Raw genomic sequence first — 8,876 nt, 5'->3', positions numbered from 1 at the left:
TTCACCAGGTAATATTTTATAGCCTATAATTTTTGTTTTTCAAAAGTGTCTTTATATTATTTGAAAATATATAGTTCCCTTTAATGCGTCTGGCCATCAAAAAGTTTGACAACACCTGCTTTAAAATACAATACTTGACAGTCTATTCTATTTGATGGAAATAACATTGTGGTGAAAACTATAAGAAAAAAAAGGGTTGCCTGATGTGCATATATGTCCGCTGTAAGGTAGCACCATCCAGTAGCCCCTCACACAAGATCCAGGGGGCATGGTTGGATCCACATCTAGGGGGTGGAGATGGGTGGGTTTAGGTATATGTAAGATGGGAGGAGTTGGATCTGGATCCAACCACGCCCCCTGGATCTTGTGTTCTGCAGTGAGGACCACCTCGTGCCATTGTGAATTTAAAACGTTCCGAGGAAAGTGAATGAAATATGCTGAAGAGTGTAATTCAACGTTTGACCGCTAGATGACAGACCTTCTCTTTAGCAAAAAATGCTCTGTCAATGCTCTCCCTCCTCCAGCAGAGGGCGCTCGTTTAGAGACGTTCTTCACTGTTCTTTATTTTACAGCGAATGCAATTTGAACTACACAAGAAACATTTCCATAACATGTATGCGGATTTGACTATTGAATCTGAGCAATATTAAGCTAAAACGTTCCCGTGCTTATATTAATTTTTTGATCATGTATTATTATTAAAAGGGGGGGAAAAGCCTCGAAATAGGCTACTCAGTACGAGGTTCAACCATGGGTTTAACTCGCGTTCAGCGAGTGACCTACAAAGTGCGCACTAACCTTAACGCGCAGCTCGCTTTAAAACCTCAGTGTCCCTTTAATCTGCGGATCAGCGCGCTGACGTCAGCGGACCCCCGCTCCCATTGGCTGGCGGTGACGTCAGCCGCGTTTTTTCCCCTCCTGAACCATGACCTCATCCTTAGTTCATTATAGTACCTAAGTGCACCTTCTGTTTTCCCGGTTGGCTAATATCTGCTATAGCTTATCTCTCCGCTCGCCGGCCCAGAGGCGACACGGAGGAATGAGGAGGTTCTGGTGGTTTATTCGCATGTGACAGCAGTCCGGACTCATGAGTAGTATACACTAGTGACGGCTGACATGGAGAGCAGCTGAGACACTCGGGAACAGGGCAAACGGAGGTGAGCGCGGGCTGTGGAAGGGGCGGACGGATATTTGAGAGCGTGCTTGTGGCTTTATTTGATGAGAGGCGAAGAGCGCCTGTAGTTTTGGGATGGACGGACTGGCGCGTGTCGAGCACTAGTGTCTCGTCTGGATGAGGGCAGCAGTGTGCCTCAATGACGGGCTGTGCTGAGAAATCTGCATGTATTGTGTGCTCATGCCTCATGCATAAGAATGACAGGATTCTGTGACAAATAAGACTGCATGTTTCTCTTCTGATGCGAGTGAGGCTTGTCTCGCACTGTACACTGCAGCATGATGTACACAGATGGAGTCTGGGAGCTTTGTGATCATATATAGTACATTTGATTTACATGAAGGATTTCCAGTGCATATAATATGTCTTATTTATTTATTTATTTATTTACATGAAACATCAATAACAACAACACTTTTAATATGTATTAATAAGCAACAATAAACAGTTATTCATTACTATTTATAGATAGTAACATTATATTTTAATGTACGTGATATATTGCTTATTTTGATCATTAATTATATGTTGAGCAGTAATATGTTGCTATTATTGTTATTAGTAATAATATAACCTTTGATATTAACATGAATAATGAAATAACAACAGTAAACATACTTTTTAATATTTTGCAGTTGTATTAATAACAAGAAAATCGTTTAATTATTAAAATAGATATTAACATTATAATATATAAAATATAATGAATACACCATATGATATTATCTGTTTTGATCATTCATTATTTACAATAAAAATAATATTTTGTTGTAATAATTGTTAAATTGTAGTGATATATATATATATATATTTTTTGATCATATTTAAATTGATATTAACATGAATTAATCATTTTATAAAACATTAAAATGCTTATTATATATATATATATATATATGTGTGTGTGTGTGTGTGTATAATTATGTATTAATAATAAATACAGTCTTTGAATTATTATAATCAATATTAACTTTATAGTATATAAAATATATTGTACTAGTTTAAAAAATAATGTTATTTTTCTTGAGCATTATTATTAACATTAACAATAATATTTGTTATTGTTATTAGTTGTAATATAACAATATAATAAAATAATAATGAATATAAAATAATATAATATAATATTTTATATTTACATATTTATTTTCCCCATTGATTGCTATTAACAAGAAACAATAGTAAAATACAAATGTTACCACTTGATTCACAACAGAGGTTGGAGGTTTTATTTTTTACAAATTAACAAACATTAATGACAAAATTATACATTTTATAGAACTGTTTTTATAAAAATAAAAAGACCTCTTAATTTAAACAACAGATAGATACGTGTTATTTTATAATTTATTTAATTTAGTAATTTATTTAAATTTATTTTTATATATATATATATATTTTTTTTTTTTTTACAAATTAATAACCAATAGATTCTAATTATTAATAATAGATATTAACATAATATACAATATATAATACATTACAATGTATACATTTTCTAGTATATAAATTAGCATTATTATTTCATAAAGAGTATGATAATGCATAGATAGAAAGATAGTTAGATTTGTAATAAAATAATTAGGGGAAATATTCATTAAATGCTGTATCAGTCTCTACAATGGCATGTTGCAGCATGACTCCTAAGACAGGTGTGGAGACGGATGTGGCGGTTCAGGGTAATAGTGTGTGTTACTCTGACCCTGTTCAGAGCGGTAATCTCAGGCTGTCAGCGTTCAGACCCCTGCAGAGCTGAGCCAGTGCTGAGAATTACACCGGATGGAGAACTAGGGGGTTTGCGAGAGGTTGCCTGATTTTACTGAGATCTTGAGTGTTTTCTTACAATGTTTATGATTTAAGTGAGCGCACATGGTTATAGTTTGTCTCGGAAGGAAAACTTTGAAAATATTGCTGCTATATACTGATGCACTGATTTGAAATGTGATCTATTCTTGTGATTTAAAATTAAACGAAATCTTCGTGTGCCATCATGAAAAAGACAGATCGGCCCATGTTTAACAAATCCTGTTCCTCACAACAGATGATATCACTGCAACAATGATTAACAAATGCATGCAGGCTCAGACAGAACAATGCTCTGCATCAGCGTGCGTATGGCACAGAGTCCAAATAAGTGATGTCATCCATACAGTTAATGAATAACCTGGATTAAGATATTTTGCTTTCCTTTTTCCTCCATTTAGCGATGTTTGTTCGCAGCTGTTCAGGTGCAGTCTGTCATTAAAAAGCAATCGCTGTCACTTTAAATAGAGACGTGCTTCTCTTTGTTTGGCTGAAAAACATTGCTTTAGGATTTAAGGCCCATACACAACATGAACGATAACTATAACAATATCTATATTAGCGTTGACGCCAATGGGCGTTAACGTTCTGTCTCTTTTAAGTAGTTTTGTCGTCTGCTGCTTTAAATGTTCGAACTCTTTGAATTCCGTTGGATTCTGATTGGCTGACAGTGTTTTTATCGTTTATCTGGAAAAAAATTGCTCGGAAAGTGATTCCAACGAACAACAATATCGTTCCTCTGTGTCGTTGAAGTTATAGTTGTGGTGCGAATCTCCTTATTGCCATTGATTTTTGGGGGCGTTTACTCGACACCATTTTCAACTAAAAACAGAAAACTTTTTATGGGTTTTGGGCGTCCATATACACAACAATGGCGTTTTGGTGCAAACTTTTGAAAACGGTGTTAAAGTGCAAATTTTTGAAAATGATACCTTTAGGGCTGCACAATTAATCAAATTTCTAATCGCAATTACAATTATGGATGCCACAATTACGTAATCGTTCAAAGCGGCAATTAAACGTTCAAAGTCCACTTATGTTATTCTGCACGCTTAACATATGTTTTTTTCTTTCTACATATTATCTTAAGGGTTTTTCCATTGTTTTAGTTTGAATTGTTTTAGTTCGAATTATGATTTTTGTCATAATCGTGCAGCCCTAGATACCATTATCACCTCCATGACATCATGCGTGTGTGTATTACGTGTTCAGTCTATAGGAATGCGTAGTGTTTCTTTACAAAGTGACGTCGCCAACTACTGGCCTGGCATGAATAATACAACGTTTTTTTAGTCGTTTTCGCGGATCCGTGTGAACAACGTTGTCTGTATGCAAAACTCTTCAAAAATGCAAAGGAAAAACATTTCCATTTTTATTACAGTTGTGTTGTGTAAACGTACCCTTTGAACATTTTAACGTTATCGTCCCTGGTGTAAACGTGCCTTTACTTTGAAACAGTTTTTACTCCGAAATTGCTAATAAATTTCACAAATAATTACAAAGTAACAATTTTTAAGTAGAAAAACTGAAATAGTATTTTCTTGCAAAATATGCTTCAGTAATCTTTTGTTTTATTTACAAGTTACAACCAGTGTTATTATAACATCAATGAGATAGTATTAGTTTTTATTTTTACATTTTGTTTTCATTTTAGTATTAGTTAATTTTAAGTGTTTATATTTGGTTTTTTGTCTTTTTTATATACATAGCCTAGTTTTTATTCATTTAATTTTAAGTTTTTCTGTTGTTTTATTACATAAAGTTAACCAAAGTTAAAATGAGAAATGTTGCCTTAGCAACAAGCTGAAATAATTTTTATTTAATTAATGTTTATTTTAAGTCATGAAAATGGGATTTAATGATCTCAGTTTCAGTTTTAGTTAGGCCTATATATAATAACCCTGTTTACAACTTCGAAAAATCTTTTTTTTTTTTTTTTTTACAGTGTCAGCTAAAAAAAACTCTTTCTATTAGATTTTTTTGGTGTAATTTCCCGACATTCATCTCGGAAGTAGTATCAAATCCTTGTAAATCAATAGAACAGATGTTTGGAGTGTTTGGGATGTGAGATGACAGCCTCCGCATCCTCTCCTCTCGCCCGGTCAACTTTTGCTCCTTTTCCGTTTCTCCATTCAGTTGCCATGGCAACAGTGTAATCTCACTCTTGTCTCCACAACAGCAATTTGCACCACTGTTTATGCCGGTGTTTTCGAGGAAGTACAGTATCTATATAGAGCTAACCTCGATGCAGCTGAAATAAAACGTGCCACACCTTGTCATCTCAGTAAATGCACGACAGGTGTGAATACTAAATAATAGTGCATAATAATCCTGGTCTCGAGAGAACACACACACCTTCTCTTGATGTCAAACTGCAGTGCACGGCACCCCCCCACCCCCCTCTCCACCCCACAACTGGAGTTGTCAAGCAGAAGGAACGCCATTAGACACATGCAGCGTCAGCCTTGTTATGCTCTGTCGTGCCTCCAATTCACCGCCGACTTCTCCATCTCATCCTGTGGCCCACGGGGGGGACTGTCGTCGTGTTATCGATCGGCCGATTGCAGGAGAGGTTACAGAGGGGTTTCTTTTCTCCAAGGTGTGGCTGAACATCCTTCCCGTGGAGCGATTAGAGAGAGGTCCTGTAAAGGATGGTAAGAAGGTTGGGGTCTCTGGTGTCTTGTTGGAATCCTGTGTGTGTTTGCGTTCTGGTGAGATGCGGGTTATGGTTACTTATGGTGACTGGGAATGTGATCAAAACAAAGGCGTCCATGTTGGGATGCTGCTGGTCGCGTGAGGCTGATCCTCTGGCAGCGTCGCTCATACCGCGCTGGGTTTGTTTATGTGGATGTGACGTGAAAACGAGCTGCTTCATTATGAAACTGATGGATGATTATTTGACTTGCAGTTGTTTGGAGAGAAACACTGGACATGTGAAGTGAAATGTGCTTGTGTGTGTTTGTTTATGTTCTCAAATGTGCTGCTGGAATGCTTGTTTTTCTTGTTTTATGTTCTATATAGTGAAAGTGCTTTATGTAGAATATGTTTTTTTTTATATATGTGTAGATATGTTTGAGTGTGTGTGTGTGTGTGTGTGTGCGCGTTTCAGTCTCTCCCTGCTGATTTCTGCATGGCGCTGCAGATATCTCTGCGTCGCAGCATCACCCTCCCTCAATGCAGCAGCAGTGAGAATGAGAGATAGACGCAAAGAAAAAGTGTGAAAGTTTGAAGCAGCCAACAGTCAAGGTTATTATTGTCATTGAAAACTATTACAAAGACGAAAATGAGCAGTACAGCAAATATTTTCAAATAAAAACAAACACGTTTGCAAGCATTTGCGATTTTTTTTTTATCGTTTTTTTTTTTTTTGTTAAGCAAAATAGAAGCACAAATTAAAACTATAAATGTTTGATAAAATACAAATGAAAACTGGAATTAAATGTTATTTATTTTTTTTTTTCTTCATTCGTTTTTTGTTGTTGTTTTATTATTGTTGAGTAAAATAAAAAATGTAATTTAAAATTCATTTTTTTGTAGTTTTTCTTTTTCCATAATTCTTTCGTAGTGTTTTTATTGTTTTATTTTTTTATTTTTTAAAACACTTGCAATTTATCGAAAACTAAAAAATGTGTGCAAAATGTGTGTTTGTTGTTATTTTATTTTTATTGAGTAAAACAAAACCAACACAATTGTTTTTTCAAGTAAAATAAAAACAACACATTTGGAATTTTGCAAAAACTAAAAAAGTGTGCTAAAATCATTCATTTTTTGTTTTTCTTCATAGTTTATTTTATTTTTATTGAGTAAAACAAAAACAGAACAACAGTTTTTTTTTAAGTAAAATAAAAAACTGAAACATTTGCAATTGGATGAAAAATAAGCAAAATATAAATGTGCACTAAAATGCAATCGAAAACAATAAAAATGGATTAAAGTTTTCATGTATTTGTATTTGTTTATTTTTTTCATAGTTTATTTTTTTACATTGTGTTGTTGTTAAATAGAATAAAAACAACAAACAAATAAAAAGTAAATGTGCACTATAGTAGAAAAAAAATTTCAATGAGTTTGAAAAATTGGGAACAAATCATCTTTTTTTTTCACTCAGTATTGGATGGACTGATTCAGTTAATCACCCAAGCCTATTGTATTGTGCATTCTGTCAAAAAGAAGCAACCGTCTCATCATCATGTAAAACAACCAGCCACAGTTCACATTTCATTATTAAAGGGATAATTCACCTAAAAAAAATGGATATTGTGTCATCATTTACCCTGGTGTCATTTCAAACCTACTTTCTTCTGTGGAACATAAAATACAATATTCTGAATAATGTTTCTCCTGAAGTCAATGGGCATCAAAACCGTTTGGTTCCAAACATTCTTCAAAATATCTTCTTTTGTGTTTCACAGAAAAATAGGAAGTCAGGTTTGAAATGACATGAGGGTGAGTAAATGTTGACAGAACTTTCATTTTGGGGTGAACTATCCCTTTAAGTATTGTTTGAGGAAAATGGAACAATTGGTGGTGTTGAGTTACAAGAAATAAAACCTTAAACTAATACTGAACAAAAAAAAACTGAAACAAAAACGAATTATTTTACGAAGATACAGATGGAATACAAACTATTTTTGAACCGTTAAAGCTACTTAAAAGTAAACAATAATTTAAATAAAAAATACAAACTAGGCCTAAGTAAAATTAAAGCTGGTTAAATTTCCAAATCTTTGCTTACTGGCACATGGCAGTTAGAGAAGAGCTTATCTTGATCATCTGCTGAACCTTAACCACAGTCTTGGTTGTCTTCATTCGGCGTGCATCTCTGCTTAGACGCTCACTAACACGCCTTGTTGCAGTCAGCGAGAAGGAGTCTTTTTTGAGGAAACTCATTACATGAAAGCCTTCTAGCAAATGATACTTGTATGTGTTTTCACTTTTTTACAATGACAACCATAGCTCTGTCTGAATAAAATCATAATGCCAAACCTGTTTGTCTATGGAATGCAAAAGAAGAATTTGGACCCCATTGACTTTTTATTGAACAGCTGAAACATTCTTCAAAATATCTTCTTTTGTGTTCCACAGAAGAAAGTCATACAGAATGAAATGAGGGTGGATAAATGACAGAATTTGAAGGTGTGTATCCTTTTAGAATGAAACCGTTTCATTATAGTAACTATGGTAAACATGGTAAAGCATTTTTTACCTGTATTTTATGTTTTTCTGCAAGAAGGTTATTATTGAAGGCTTTCTCTTCATAAGATTTTATGAATATTTGAACCCTCTGCAGTGCAAACGAGTATTTCCCTCATCCTCGATTGGCTCTTGGTTTAGTCTTTTGCTCTGCATAATGTAATGGAGTGAGCGGTTTGGAGATTGAAGCATTCAGAAGGTCACTGCATACTCAAGCAGTTCCTGCTCTTTCAGGCCTGATCAAAACATCACCCCACTCATCCAGCCATAAACAATCGCTCTCCCTCCTTCACACATGCCTTCCTCCAACACAGATGCACGTACACTGAATATATAAAACTGTGTTCAGTCTGCCAATTGGAATATTTAGGCTAAATGTGCTTCTGCAATAACAAGATTATTGAAAAGACTATATATGATCCTTGCAGGAGAGGCTATAAATGGCACATTTTTTCCAGTCATGTTACATAATCTGTGTTGATTCAGTTTCCTAACGTCACATCTTCTCTGGCTGTAACAGGGTCAGTATGAAATGGATCGCCTAGTTCTGATCAAGATTTGCTGAGATAGAATCAGTATTGCCATTCATAAAATACATAACCATTAAATAAATATGAGCCTAGACCGAAATCTGTTGGTGTAGAAACTATTTTCACTCAGAAATTGTTAGTAAATTTGACAAACAATTAAGAAAAACTATGTATAT

The 8,876-nt window shown here is 34.5% G+C and overlaps 1 long non-coding RNA gene across 1 annotated transcript in view; it reads right to left on the bottom strand.

The window, feature by feature from the left end:
* Positions 1–1,169: 1,169 nt before the first annotated feature.
* Positions 1,170–8,876, bottom strand: part of LOC107744186 (uncharacterized) — a 9,472-nt gene continuing 1,765 nt past the window's right edge. Inside the window, exons 2-3 of the long non-coding RNA XR_001640463.1 lie at positions 5,327–5,332; positions 1,170–1,258 (exon numbers count right to left, since the gene is read on the bottom strand). This is a non-coding gene — a long non-coding RNA (uncharacterized LOC107744186). The remainder of the gene's footprint in view (positions 1,259–5,326; positions 5,333–8,876) is intronic.

Source organism: Sinocyclocheilus rhinocerous, unplaced genomic scaffold, assembly GCF_001515625.1.
Source record: "Sinocyclocheilus rhinocerous isolate Xijiao unplaced genomic scaffold, SAMN03320098_v1.1 scaffold2935, whole genome shotgun sequence".
Lineage (NCBI taxonomy): Eukaryota > Metazoa > Chordata > Actinopteri > Cypriniformes > Cyprinidae > Sinocyclocheilus > Sinocyclocheilus rhinocerous.
Note: the sequence above shows the minus strand (reverse complement) of the source record. Positions and strands in the feature narration are given on the sequence as shown.